This window comes from Chenopodium quinoa, unplaced genomic scaffold (genome assembly GCF_001683475.1).
Source record: "Chenopodium quinoa cultivar QQ74 unplaced genomic scaffold, ASM168347v1, whole genome shotgun sequence".
Lineage (NCBI taxonomy): Eukaryota > Viridiplantae > Streptophyta > Magnoliopsida > Caryophyllales > Amaranthaceae > Chenopodium > Chenopodium quinoa.
Genome location: NW_018744988.1, coordinates 1,199,556 through 1,212,623, shown reverse-complemented (window position 1 = coordinate 1,212,623; position 13,068 = coordinate 1,199,556). Strand labels below are relative to the sequence as shown.

Sequence of the window (13,068 nt, the reverse complement as noted above, 5' to 3'; positions counted from 1 at the left end):
ATGAAAATGGACTGTTTGGTGTTGAATAAGGCAAATAAAGTGCGTGATATGTCTACTTAGAAATAGGTTCAAATGATCAGTTTTCATTTAATTATCTCTATTGTACAAAGTACTTGTATAAGTTTAGGGATAGTGCTAAAAATGATCTTGATTTTATATACTCATTTCACATGGTTGGTGTATATAACGCATTAGAAAAAAAAAAGTAAAGAACATTGACCAAAAAATAAAGAATATTACTTGTATTAGAAAAAAAAAAAGTAAAGATTGACGCCCACCGTGGGGCTCGAACCCACGACCACAAGGTTAAGAGCCTTGCGCTCTACCAACTGAGCTAGACGGGCTTACTTGTTAATGAGACATGTATTTTATATTTATATTTCTCTATTGTACTATTACAAAGTTGTTCCATTCTAAACAGAAATCCGTTATCAATGTTTTGTAGATTACCTTTAGAGGATGAGGGTTTCAAACCCCATATCCTTAGCGTTCAACTATATATGATTGCATTTTCAGGCATACTTAAAAATGTTAAACGCAATTTTTATCTTTTTTTTTTTTTTTTTTTTTTTTTTTTTTGACAACGGTAAATTACCAATAAACTAATCAATAAAGCTATGTAAGTTGACTCTACACCCATTCGCTATGTTATGTGCCTTAGCAACCTGATCCCTCCCAACTTTCCATATGATGCAAGTTCTAAGCCTTCGTCCCACATCTAAAAGATCTTGGATCGTCCACATCATCCGCATTCCCTTCTCTTCGGTTGTTGGACTAGGTTGATCAGTGCCAATGAGTCAGTGAATAAAAGAATCCTTTGGTACCCTTTCGCCTCCGCCCACTTTAAAGCATGTACACATGCCATAACTTCTACCTGTAGAGAAGAGTATGCTTTGCCATAGTTTCCTCCTCCTTCCATAAAGGTTATCTGGTCTTCCGAGAATGCCCATCCCGTTCCAGCCATTCTAGTCCGTATTTGCCAAGAGCCATCAACCATTATAGTCACTTCCAATCTAGCATCTGTTGGGTATGTTATGTCTTCCTTTTCGGACCCAATGTTTATTCGTTGAAAACCCGGAGGCGCACCGTTGTTATTTTTATCCTTTGCCCTGACATCCTCCCCTTCCTCTCTCATTTTCCAAACCATGAAATTATGCATCGCTGTATTATAGTTCCTAAACAGGTCTGCAAGATAACCTCCCTGATTACTGAAGACCCTCCCATTTCTAGTCAGCCAAAGACTCCAAAGAACGCCTATGAACGTTCCTATTCGTTCAATGTTCTTTCCATCCTCGCTATGATAAAGCAGGATATAATTCTGAATCCATTGTCCGAACAGAGTAGATTCATCATTTTCAGACAAGATATTCAGGGAACAATTCTTCCAAGCATATCTCGCAAAAGAACACATCCTAAAAAGATGTTGTAGGTCTTCCCCCTCTGTACCACAAGAATCGCAATAATCCTCAATTGTTATTCCTCTTTTGACTAGGTTCGACTTGACTGCCAACGCATTCATCACAAGCTTCCACAAAAACAAGCTCCATTTGGGCGGAATATTAAGCTTCCAAATTATCCTGCAGAATACATTGTCAGCTATCGCATCCTGTTGCAAAGAAAAAATATTCATTAGGAAAGCATATCCCGTTTTAACAGTGTAGTTGCCAGAGGGATGCCCCCCCCAATAAAGCACATCCTTCTCCTCAGTCGAAGGCAGCTCCATTTCCAAAATGTTCTGTGCAGTCCTCCACTCAAACCTTTCCCTTATGATTGCCGCATTCCAAGATCTCGTATCTGGGAAGATCAAGTCCTTCACCCGCCCTGACCCGATTCCCCGAAGCAACTGATTTGATTTAAAGACCGGTGTTGAGCCCTGTACCCATCTCATATTTCCAACCTTCACCCTTTCACCATTACCTATCTTCCAATGAAAGCCTTTGACCATTTTATTCGCCACATTGAATAAACCCCGTCTACCCCAAGAAGAATTACCACGAAGGCAAGTACTCAGCTCCCCCAAATAAAGAGGGCATTCATGAATTGGATCAATACAACGAGCCACTAACAACTGAGGGTTACAATGCATACGTGTCACCTGCTTAAACAAAAGAACATCGTTTAGAGACACCATAGATCTTATACCTAGGCCACCCATACCCTTTGGTATTTGAATAATCTCTCTTTTAACCCAGTGCATTCCCTTTTCTCCCCTCGATCCCCACCAAAACTTAGCAATTAAGGAATCAATCCTATTCGTAATCGAGGTTGGCAACTTGAAGCATTTCATCACAAGTGAATAAATACTAATCAAAACCGTGCTAATCAAGATAAGTTTAACCGATTGTGACAAGTTGAGAGTCACCTAAGATAGAATTCGAGCCGCTACCTTGTCCACCAAGTACTTAAACGCATCCATCTTCCTTGTTGTGAAGTCAATTGGCGCCCCCAAGTGTCTATCCAGAGCTTGGACTTGCCCAACACCCAAAATTGCCTTTAGCTCCTCCACTTCTTCTACCTTTGCTAGTTTGCTAAATTTAACAAAAGATTTATTTAAATTCAATTGTTGGCCTGAAATATCCCCAAACCTCTCAAGAATATTCACCATATTTGTGCATGAGTCTGTGTTCGCATGAAAAAACAGCATTGCATCATTTGCAAAAAAACAAATGTGAAATAGAAGGCGACCGCCGTGTTACCTGAAGCCCTTTAATCATGTTGATATCTTCTGCCATTGAAAACATTCGAGACAGAACATCCATGCAGAATAAGAAAAGATACGGAGATAGGGGATCCCCCTGCCTCAAACCACAGTCCGGTTTAAACATCTCTGAAACTTGACCATTAATGAGTGTCTTGTAAGAGACCGTGGAGATACATTCCGAAATCCATTGAATCCAAATTTCAGGGAAGCCATACGCCTTAAGAACTCGCAATAGAAAAGTCCAATTCACCCGGTCATAAGCTTTAGACATATCTAATTTAATAACCGCTTTAGTGGACTTCCCATTGCTAGTATTAACCAGATGCAACAACTCATGACTCAGCATCACATTATCCTCAATATATCTACCCAGCACAAAAGCATGCTGAAATTCCAAAATTAGGCCCGGCAAAAGCGATTTCATTCTGTTGACCATACACTTAGCTATGCATTTGTAGATAGTGTTGCATAAGCTAATTGGTCGAAACTGTGAAGCCAATTCCGGGCACTCCACTTTCGGAATCATAACAAGAAGTGAAGCGTTAAGCTCCTTTAAAAGATACCCCGTATTGAAAAAAGCTTGTACCGACTCCACAACTGATTGCCTGACCTCCTCCCAGTGGCGATGGAAAAATTCTGCAATATAGCCATCCAGTCCTGGCGCCTTGAAATTGTGAATAGAGAACATCGCTTTTCGTATTTCTTGATACGAAAACGGACGTATTAAAGAGGTAGCATCCTCAGATGCTATAGAAGGAAGCTCCAGTTCCCGCAGTACCAAATCAACCTTTTCTTGGACAATATCCCTCCGCTCCATCGATGGATTATAAACCTCCCTCAAAGTGTCCCTTATCAGAATTTCCAAATTTTCCTGTCCTTGCACCCAAACGTCCTCATCTTTCCTCAAAGTGACAATCTCTCGCCGTTGTTTTCTTTGTTTCACTCTACCATACATCATTCTCGAAGAAATATCACCCTCCTTAATCCACCTATCATTCATGCGTTGTTGCCAATACTTAAATTCTAAGCTACTCTGGCTGATCGTACCATTAATCGCTGTGACATAGCTATTCCCCTGCTCCAAAGAAGTGATATCCCCTCCTTGGTCAAGGAGCTCAGTAGAGTACGTCCTCCAATTTATACCCCACACTTTTTTATTATCCAAGAACCATTTTTTTAATTTTATCCCGTAACCATTTCGACCTTTGTTGAAACTTGTACATTACAGACCCCGTACAATGAATGTTCAAAGCTTCACCAATAAAAGCTTTAATCTCCGGGAAAACCAAACACCACGTCTCAATTTGGTACGGTCTATTTGACTTAGTTAACATAGTATCCGGATCATAAATAATTGGCGCATGATCCGAAACCGTAATAGGTTCATGAATAATTCTCCCATCCGGAAAGTCATTAAACCGTTGAGAAGAAGAATAAGCCCTATCCAAACGCTCCATGATCAACTCCGCTCCTAATCTTTTGTTTGTCCAAGTGTAACGCGACTCCGTAAAAGGAACCTCTAAAAGATTAGTTTGGAATCTCCAATCCAAAAACGCATCCAAACCCTTTATCAAAGAAGCCCCCCCTAATTTATCACTATAATACTCTAATTGGTTAATATCTCCCATAACCAATACATTCGGTGTAGTAGAGATAAGGCTCGAAATTTCCTCCCAAACATTCGGTCTCTCCTCTACTTTCGATGCTCCGTACAAAAACAAAATATGCCTACTACTTCCATTAATGTCCACAACATTACAAAAGATGTAATTTGAGGAAGAAGCAACACAAAAGACATTCCCCAAATACCAACTAAACAAGGCTAAACCCCCCTTTGTTCCTTCCGAGTCTACTCCATAAGAAAAACTTGGAGTAAACTTTGTCACTAATCTACTAACATCACTAAACATCATTTTAGTTTCGGAAATAAACATAAAAGTAGGCAACTTAGTAGCTAACAACCACACCAAATAAGGATGTGTAGGGGAAAGTGTGTCGTTTAACCCCCTACAATTCCAAGTGATAACTCTCATTGATCACTAGGGGGTTGTTTCGGTGCAGCCACATCACCAACAAATTCATCATCTTTTCCAGCATTACCTTGTCTTCTACTCCCATCTCCACCTCCATGTCACTATCAAATGCATGGAAGCTAGAGGTAACCTCCTTACTCCGTTGCTTCTTGATCGGACTAGAGTGACCCGAGGATGAAGACTGCTGTCTCTTCTTCCTCAAAATACCAGAGAGTGGTGGCTTGATGCGCACCCCCACTGCCTCGCCATGTCGACATCACTAATAGCCTTCAACTTGAACCCAAAATTGCCCTTCTTATCTCGTTGCCAGACATTAAATCCACCCTTATCAGCCCAGCGATTAAGCGTTTTCAAGCGCTTCCATTCCAACCATCCCAGATCATATGATGCCTCTCGCACCGAATCATTGTCACAAGACTTCGACGGAGCCCTTTCAATTGTACGCGACCTTTTTGGAGAACTCCTCCTCTTTTCTTCCATAAGCACATTCTGACACATCAATCAAACGAATTGGTGACATTGGTGTGTTTGGCGGATCGTACTCCGTCATCGGAAAATGCACCAAATTTGTGGGGAAGGTGTTAGGCGAGTCAGGGAGGTACAACGATCTGGCAGCCGTCGGATAAATCCTCCTTGACGTTGCCCTGTTTACAGTCATAGCTCGCAAGAATGCCCGTTCTGCTTCTACAAAATTCAGCTGATTATTATTTAAAAAATCAACATAAGACATAGAATTTACCCCTCATCGTTGCCTTCAATATTCAACCGAGGCTGGACAATGTGTTGCTGCTGCTCAGTCGTTGTCTCAAGTGGATGCTCTGGACTCATGTCTATCTGTGCTATAAGGTGTTGGTGAAGATCTGGATCAAAGCCCACTGGATAACCTCCTATTTTACTTGTCTCTTCATTAAACTGGACTGGCTCTGGTGGTGGAAAAGCCCACTCCGAGATTCCCAGCGTCTGGAACAGGGTTCGAGGATTTTCAGCACCCCTCCCCTATTCACAGCTGCAATCGAGGATTCTCTAACCTCCAAATTTAAATGAGTCTCCCTTGCTGAAGTCGGAACCCGCTGCATCAGAGAGATGGAGTTTGGTGGTGTTGAATTTATTCGACACGCTCTATGAGGCATCGGAATAATCGTTCCAACCGGCCGTTCCAGTGACCTGTCAACTTGATTTACAGGGCCTCGGCTTACCTTGTGCTATTATTTTGCATTCCCAAATTGGTATTGTGTGGAACTCGCTGTTGCGGCTGTGAAAAGTTCAAATTTGGAGGAGTGAACTCAGCGTATGGATCACTACCCCCCCCCCCCCCAAACGTCTACCCAGAGACAAACGAACCGCCTCCATGTCAATCCTTGCCTCCATACTATTATCATGTGCTACCTCTGAGTCACTCGAGCTCCCAGACCCCGAAAAGTACACAATATCATTACTATCATCCGAATTAGAATCCGAATCAGAATTCACATTAAAAAGAGCCTTGTTTCCAATAGTAATGTCCTCCGGCTCTTCCAATCTCGTGAGATTCAACCCCCAATTGCGATACCTGTAAATATCAGGTAGACCTCGAACATAATTAGTGTAGTAGGGGTAATCCAAAGGTCCATGTAACACCCTCAGACCATCCCTTTCAACCGCCCCCAAACGCCTTAGAAGACGGCGCGCCGCCACATCACTTCTCAGATTACAGTTTCTAGTACTATGACCAACACAACTACATCTTTTACAAAAACGGAAAACACCCTCGTACCTGAAATAAACCCAGATTACCCGGTCACCTTGAACCGGAATAAAGCAGCCCGGAATTAGCGGTTGAGTGAAATCAACCACCATGCATGCCCTTAGCTCCGCTCTCTCCGGTAATCGACCTGGTTCTAGCGTATCCAAATAATCAATATGAACAAAAATCCTCCTTTCCCATGCCTCCATGAGAAATTGCAAGGGCAAGCCGTAGACTCGAACCCATAGCCTAGCTGTTGAAAAATTTATTTGTTGTGGGATAAGATTTGTATGATACCTTCGAAGATTGATTATACGGCCATCAAACACCGTAGAATATTGTCTAAGTAATCCCTCGAGATCACTTTAAACCAAGCACTCAAACAGGAAGTAATCCCCTGTTCGATGAACTCGAACATGCCCCCTTGTGACCCATCTTTGGTTAATTATATGCTGCACATAAGTGGCTGATGGAGGATTCGGGCCAAGAAAGATTCCAATAGCAGAATTATTGAAGTTTATATTACTTAGGGCATTAAATTGAGTTGGTGGGGTAACTAGGACGGTTATTGTTTGGTGGAGGGTCATTTTCATTGCCATTATTAGGATCAATTGGATTCTAGATTGCCATACCACTTCAATTAAGTAGTACAGACAAGAAGAAGGTATAAAAGAGAATAGAAGGTAAGAAAGGGATGTGTGCAAGTTGTAGAGCAATTAACTTCTTCTTATAGGGGAGGAATATGAAGAAATCAGAGACTATTGGATCTATTGCATGTCGAACAAGTGGAAGCAAGAAGTACAGAACAATTACTTCTGGTGTTCTCCAAATGATGCAGGGGTGATTGGGTGAATTTGAAAAGTTAGATATTGAGTGCAATTACTGCTTATGTGGGATTGAGCGAAAAGAAAAGTGGTAATCTGTAAGTTTTTTTTTTTTTTTTGCTCAGATTTGCTCAAGGAGATCTTCGAGCGCGTGGTTGCATGCCACAGTAACCAAGAACATAGAAAGGAGAAAGACTTTTGAGTAGGGCAAAAGAAATAAAGAGCCTCACAATTGTAGTGAGAGAAACTTTCAGTTAGAGAGAAGTTCCAATTAAATTTGAAAATTGTTAAAAATAATTTGAAGTTCCAATTTTTATCTTTTGGGCATAAGATTTATGAGACTTAATTTATCAACCTCCTAACAAAAAGTGGCTTCGTGTAGGTGAAGTGTGTAAATTTTATGAATCTGTTGACGAATATAGTTAATTTCCTCGGTTTTGTTGAAATTTCGTTTTCAATTAAGTAATCTTTTTATTTATTACGAAGTATTTTTTATTTTCATTACCCAAAATTAATATTTTTATTACGAAACAAATTAAACACCAAATCCAAATTTAACATTAATTACGAAGTATTTTTATTTTCATTGACCAAAATTAGAATATTTGCACATTTGCACGTAATAACTAAGCACCTCTAGACTCCAGCGAGTCCCTATTACAAAGTGAACATTGATGCAAGACTGCTAGGAGCCGTGGGGTATGGCGTACGGGGGTGTTATTGTTATTAAGGACATTGGGAGTGGTGCGCTAGACAAAAGAAGCGAAAGCAATACTTTGGGGCATGAAGCTAAGATGGCTTTGGGCGAGGGCTTTGGTAGGATCATGGTGGAGATGGAGAGTGATTGAGGTCTTGCAGGAAAGTTTACAAGAATCAAGTTCTTTCCATTTAGAAGATATTTTAGAATAAAGTGAAACGGGAATAGAGTAGCTCATGAGCTGGCTCATTTTCAACATTTCAACATTGAAAATGTTGGTTAACAAGTGTGAAATTATGCTTTTTTTTTTTTGTTTTTTTGGTATTGCCTCTAATGATATATTAATCCAGTTTAATTTTCCTTAGAGGGTTACTTAAAAAAAAAGGTTGATTGTTTTGGAAATGGATCTACGGTTCATAATTAGTATATGTACAAGGTGTTTGTTTTTTTTTGGTCACCTAACTAGCACTAGTGTACTTCGTTCAACTTGTATATTTTGACACAGAGTAGATAGCAACAAATCATCACAATCATCAATCAAGAGAATATTACTACACAATTCAAATGTAAACTGTCACAAATTGAGTTTTCGGTGAAATTGTCTCACACTAATTTATCAAGAGACATTAAAAGTTGAAATTAAGTCATGTACTCAGTACTCTTCACTTATAAAAATAATATCTAATGAATAAAAGTTGTTTAAATTTCAATTTAGTATAAATATTTTTTAATTAGTTAAATTTAGTAAGGGCTTGTTCACATTCATTGAACTGATTGGAGCTCAACTGAACTGAATGATTGGAGCTGAACTGAACTGAACTGAGCTGAAATGAATATTTATGAGAGAGGGAAATTAGGAGCTGAACTGAACTGATCTGATTAAAGCTGAATTGAACTAAAATTAAGTAAATGTGAACAGACCCTAATTCTAAAGAACAAATATAATAGTAAAATATTAGTAAAACTAAGTTTAATCTATCTATCAATACCTATGTACTAAAGTAATCCCCAACATTATCCCCTAATACATGTGTCACCCTCTGAGTAAAAATTTCCCTGCCCAATTTTTTGTTTTTTTTTCTTTTAAAAAAGTTTGTTACAAGAGACAAATTCAAAAAAGAAAATTTTCCTACATTTATTTTTATTTTTATTTTTATGTTTTGTATGTAATATTTTTTAATAAATGAATAACTGAATACTACTGTAAAAACCGTGTAGGGCACGAGGTTTGAACTAGTATATACTAAAATAACAATTGTTGATGTCATCATTGCTTACGTGTCACTTTTTTATTTAATTTTTTCCCTCCAAAATACAAGGATGATGTCTTCCTTTACAAGCTACCTGCTACCCTATTTAACACAGCTTTGAAATATATTTCATTTTGAATTTTAAAATTTTAAAATTTGGGTTTTCCACACCTATTAAGCTATTTAGTTATTTATGAGTTGTTAATAACAATTGTTTATAATATAATTTAATTGAAATTTCTTAATTAAAAATGAAAATTATGCACTTTCAGAAATTGCATATTCATATTTAATTAGAAATTAGTTAGGATAAATGAGGAAGTTATTTTTTTTCAGTACGAGTTGTTAAAAGTCTATAATTCAATTCTTAGTTTAAAATTGTGCATCGCATATTCGCACGGGGTTAATTTAGTAAAGTGAAAAAAATGCCGAAGTCAATAACAACAAATATGGATTTTGTTTTTATTTATTTATTTATTTTTAAAAGGAAATATGGATTTTGCTCATTGTATCAATTTTTTTTCCTCTTTAAGTTCTCTTAAATAAACTAAGGGGCCGTTTGGTTCACACGGGGTAAACGGAATGGAATGAACAAAGGGAATCAAAGAGAATGGAATGAAACCCTTTCTTTATACTATGTTGTTTGTTTTTAAAAATCAAAGGCATGGGAATGAGGGGTTGTGCATTGGTGGTAGTGACTTCTCCAACCACTAAACCGCCCAACCACCACCTCACCGATCGTTGTCGTACCTCCTCCACCATCGCCGCCCGTCGCCACACCTTCCCCACCACTCGCCGCCCGTCGCTACACCTTCCCCACCTCTCGCCGCCCGGAAAACCACCTTCCCTTGCCCACGAAAACCTTCCCCCCGCCTACAAAAAAACCTAGAAACCCATCCTCGTCCCCTTAAAACCGCCGGCCGTCACCTCCCTTACCCTTGAAACCCTAGCCGCTAGGGTTTCGAGGGTAAGGGAGCTAGGGTTTCGAGGGTAAGGGAGGTGACGGCCGGCGGTTTTAAGGGGACGAGGATGGGTTTTCGTGGGTGAGTTAATTAAGTTTTTCCGGGAAGGGAGAATTCTTTAGAGGGAGGTGCGACGAGTTCTGATTTGGAGATGGGAAGGTGCGGCACCTGCCGGCGAGGATTGGGCGAGCTCCAGCGACACCCGGCGAGGACTAGGCGAGCTCCGGCGAGGTGGTTGTGCGGTGGGGGTAAGCGGGTGAGGTAGTGGCTGGTGGGTGAGGTAGTGGCTTAGGAAAGGGAATGGAAAAGGATGGGGGGGGTGGGGAATTAAGATAGAAGGATTTTGGGTAAAGTCAAAAATAAAAATGGGTAAAGGGAATGAAAAAAATGACAAACAAACAGCAACAAAGGGAATGAGGCATATTCATTCCCTTTCCCTTTGATTATTAACCCCAACCAAACGGCCCCTAAAGATTTTTTAATTTTTCATCCATGTTGCAAATTTTTTGAAACACTACTGTATATAGCCAAGAAAGTTGAAACAAGTATAACTTTTGATGTAAGCACACAGGTCACTTTCTCTCTCAAAATTTTTGAGTCTTTGCCTAGGGTTTCTAGGGTTTATTCCATGTTCTTGAGTATTTTATCTCTAATCCGTCAGTGACATCAATATTTCATTCCTTTGTTGTTGTTTTTCGAGTATTCTAGTTCTAAGCTGCTGGTTTTACTAGCCAATCACTACTTTTTAAGGATTTTTAATCCAAATATCCTTCTCACGAGCTTTCTTAGTGCTTACACCTTTGTTCTTATCCCACTTTGAAGCTTGATCACCTCTTTTTTTCTACTGATTCTCCACGTGGTGTTCATGCAAATAACATCAGTGGCCTACTATCTTTGTGAGGATTAATTTGATTTTTACCTAAACAAATTTCAACCTCCTCTTTTACTCAACTCTTTTCCTCAAAGTTCTTCTGTGCGACTTCTTTCTCTTTCACCTTCTTTATTAATTACAAAACAAACAAGATTCTACCTTTGTGGTCAAGTAATTAATGGCGCATACAAATTATTGGACCGTATATCGAATGGGAGTGTATTTAACCGAACCTTTGGAGCACTATCTTACTAATATCGATTGGAGCAAAGCGGTTATTGGGCGATTCTTTGGGCCCAATCCTCCAAGTCGTACAATCGTTCAACAAATGGTCGATACTCAATGGCTCACACGAGGTAATATTGTTATCCATTGTACTAGTTGTTACTTTATTTTTGCATGCTCTCACGACGCGGACGTAGAGGCTTTACTTGAGCAAAACACCTTTGTTTTGGATGGTAGAATTTGCAATGTTCGTAGGTGTAATAGATTCACTGTGCCTGCTTCGGTTAATTTTGACATGACTAGGTTGTGGGTTCGTGTTTATGGTCTTCCTTTAGGTCTCCTTGATCCCGAGTGGGCTTTAAGTAACAACTTTGCGTCCAACCCCAGGCCTTGGCGCCTGGAACCAGGATTGGCGCCAGACGCCAGCCAAATGCGCCTCACGCTAGCCACTGGTCCTGGCGCTAATGAGCCAGGGCTGGCGCCAATTTGGTTCTGTGATCTTCAGGCTCTGTTTTGATAAATTATCTTTTTTAGCCGATTTTCTTTGTAAATATCGTATCAGAAAACTCTGTTTTCATGGATTCATCTACAATCTACAATCTACAACAATCTACAACAATCATCAACATTCTCCAATTCTCTTTATTCATCATCTTTCTTTCATCAATTCTCAATAACATTAATCTTTTAACATTCTTTCTTTCTTGCTTTTTCATACAAAATTCCGCATTCACAAGATCTTGATACACCTAGCCATATTCGAAGTTGCCTTCGCCCTAGACGTGAAAGGTTTTAATTTCTGAGGGTTTGGTCCCAAATCTCTCTTTCAATTATTTAATTTAATTGTTTTGTTTATTATTTTCCTTGAAGTTACTAACGTGTGTATTTTGTAATTAGAAAGAGGTACGAGGCATCCAAGTAAGTATTTTTTATTGATTTTATGATGTAGACATCATGTTTAGATTGTTATTTTTATTCCTAGTATCATGTCTAGGGTGTTTTTAATATCAAATATGATTAAAAGTATGATGCTTCCTATGTTCTTTCTAATATTTATGATTATGATTGATGATGATTATTTATTATGTTGCTTGATATGCATATTATTGTATATTGTTATTGCTTGATCACCTTTTATTGCAGGTTAAAGGGAATTGGTATTTGCAATCACGCTTGATAAGATAATTAATAATCTTGTTAGGTTAATTGTGATTATAATTTCAAGTGATCGCCCATAATAGTTTATTTGTGCATTAAATTCAACTAACATAGATTAAATTGGTTTAGGGTTAATCCTATTGATTGCATGTTAGTCAGAAAGCGCACATGAATACGATCAGAATAAAGTAGAGGCCTATTATTAGGGCAGATTCAATCTCTTTTAGGTTGGATTTGTACCTTCATCCCCGAACCCTTATTTGGTTCATGACCTTATGGAGTTGATGATCTCTTGGATCGTTAAGGGGTGTAACCTTCACCTCGTGAACGGTTTACAAGTTCCTTAAAAACTCGCGGTGTTCTATCCACACGCGTTAACCCTTCACGGTTAGGCTTCTACGCGGTGCATCTGAACAATTAACCATGGACCCTGTTTGACTAAACCATATCCCGAACTTTAGAGAACTAGCGCCATGGTTAGGTTGCGAACTCATTGCATCATATTGTGCCTACTTGACTAATTGTGCATTATTTGTTGTGCATATATTTTCTATGCTCCTCCTAACCGTTTGTTGATTTGTGTTGAGATTATAATTAATGACTTAAAGAACTTTGCCTAATTAA

General features: G+C 39.1%; 1 non-coding gene across 1 annotated transcript; it reads right to left on the bottom strand.

Moving 5' to 3' along the window:
* Positions 1 to 271: 271 nt before the first annotated feature.
* Positions 272 to 344, bottom strand: TRNAK-CUU. The gene has a single exon. It is a non-coding gene; the product is annotated as a tRNA-Lys (tRNA).
* Positions 345 to 13,068: the final 12,724 nt, after the last annotated feature.